Source organism: Pteropus vampyrus, unplaced genomic scaffold (assembly GCF_000151845.1).
Source record: "Pteropus vampyrus isolate Shadow unplaced genomic scaffold, Pvam_2.0 Scaffold128, whole genome shotgun sequence".
Lineage (NCBI taxonomy): Eukaryota > Metazoa > Chordata > Mammalia > Chiroptera > Pteropodidae > Pteropus > Pteropus vampyrus.
In genome coordinates, this window is record NW_011888909.1 from 4,871,365 (window position 1) to 4,874,109 (window position 2,745).

Here is a 2,745-nt window from a genome sequence, read left to right on the forward strand (position 1 = left end):
AAATGAAACAAAGAGCTGGTTCTTTGAGAAGGCTAGTAAAATTAACAAACCCCTGCTAGACTCACTAAAGAAAAAAGAGAAAGGGCACAAACAAACAAAATCAAGGATGAAAGAAGAGAAATTACAAAGAACACCTCAAAAATACAGAGGAACATGTAAGAATATTATGAAAAAGTATATAACACCAAACTGAATAACCTAGAAGAAAAGGACCAAACTGAATAACCTTCCTAGACTGAATCAAGAACTGGAAAATCTAAATAGACCGATCAGCAGTATGGAAATTGAAACAATCATCGAAAACCTACCAAAAAGTAAAAGTCCAGGACCAAATGGCTTCGCCAAGTGAATTCTACCAAACATTCAAGGAAGATTTAATACCTATTCTCCTCGAACTCTTCCAAAAAAATGAAGAGGTGGCAATATTTCCTAACTCATATTATGAGACTAATATTATCCTGATACCAAAACCTAGTAAAGATAACACAAAAAAAGAAAACCACAGACCGATATCTCTCAGTTCATGAGATCTCTCTCATGAACGCAGATGCAAAAATCCAAAATAAGACACTAGTGAACCGAATGCAGCAATATATTACAAAGATTATATACCATGATCTAGTGGGCTTCATCCTAGGGACACAGAGATGGTTCAACATATGCTAATCAATTACTGTGATACACTACATAAACAAATTAAAAAATAAGAATTATACCATATCAATACATGCAGAAAAAGCCTTCGACAAGATACAGCATCCATTTATGATCGAAACACTTCACAAAATCGGTATAGAAGGAAAGCGCCTTAACATGATAAAGACCATATATGACAAACCCTCAGCCAACATTATACTTAATGATGAAAAACTAAAAATCTTTCCTCTAAGATCAGGAACAGGGCAAGGCTGTCCACTATCACCACTGTTATTCAATATAACATTGGAGGTCCTAGTGAGTGCAATCAGGCAAGAGAAAGAAACAAAAAGCATCCAAATAGGAAATGACAAAGTCAAACTGTCACTATTTGCAGATGACATGATTCTCTATATAGAAAATCCTAAAGACTCCACAAGAACACTACTAGAAACAATAAGCAAATACAGTAAAGTTCTGGATACAAAATCAACGTTCAAAAATCCATATTGTTTCTATACTCTAACAACGAAGTGTCAGAAAAAGAAGTTAAAAAAAATAATTCCTTTTGCAATTGCAACAAAAATAATATCTAGGAATAAATCTAACAAAACATGTGAAGGATCTATGTAATAAAAACTACAAGACCTTATTAAAAGAAATCGAAGAAGATATAAAGAAATGGAAAGGTATTCTGTGTTCTTGGACTGGAAGAATCAACATATTTAAAATGACCATATTACCTAAAGCATTATACAGATTTAATGCAATCCCCATCAAAATCACATTGGCATTTTTTGAAAAACAGAACAAAAAGTCATCAGATTTGTATAGAAGCACAAAAGAACCCAATTTGCCAAAGCCATCCTGAGAAAAAAGAATGAGGCTGGAGGCATCACTCTGCCCGCCACTACAAAGCAACAGTAATCAAAACAGCATGATATTGGCAGCAAAATACGGACCAGTGGAACAGAACTGAGAGTTCAGAAGTAAACCCATATTTATATGGGCAAATAATTTTTGACAAAAAAGCCAAAAACATACAGTGAAGAAAGAAAAACCTCTTCAATAAATGGTGCTGGGAAAACTGGAAAGTCACCTGCAAAAGAATGAAACTAGACTATTGTCTATCGTCATACACCAAAATTTACTCAAAATGGATTAAGGACCTGAATATAAGACCTGAAACAATAAAATGTATAGGAAAAAAAAAAACACAGGGACTAAACTCAAGGATCTTGGACTTAAAGAGGATTTTATGAATTTGACCTCAAAGGCAAAGGAAGTAAAAGCTAAAATAAATGAATGGGGCTACATCAAACTAAAAAGCTTTTCTTCAGCTAAAGAAACCGTCAACAAGGTAAAGAGACAACCATCCAAATGAGAAAATGTATTTGCAAGCAATGCCTCCCCTAAGGGCCTAATATCCAAAATGTATAAAGAACTCATACAACTCATACAACAAGAAAGCAAACAATCCAGTCAAAAAATGGGCAAAGGACCTGAACAGACAGTTCTCCAAGAAGTAATACAAATAGCTGCCAAACATATGGAAAGATCCTCAACATTGCTAATTATTAGGGAAATGCAAATCAAAACCACAATGAGATACAATCTCACACCTGTTAGAATGGCTATAATCAACAGGACAAGTAATAACAAATGTTGGAGAGGATACAGAGAAAAAGGAACCCTCATACACTGCTGGTGGGACTGCAAATTGGTACAGCCACTTTGGAAAACAGTATGGAGGTTCCTCAAGAAACTAGGAATTGATCTACGATATGATCCAGCAATCCTTCTACTGGGTAATTACCCCAACGACTTAAAAACCCATATCCAAAAAGATATTTGCACACTGATGTTCATAGCAGCATTATTCACAGTGGCCAGGACATGGAAGTGACTGAAGTGCCCTATGATAGATGATTGGCTAAAGAAGCTGTGGCACATATGTACAATGGAATGTTACTCAGCCAGAAGAAGAGATGAAATACTGCCATTTGCGACAACATGAAATGACCTCGAGATAATCATGCTAAGTGAAATAAGCCAGACAGAAAAAGTTGAAAATCACATGATATCACTTATATGTGGGATATAAACCTA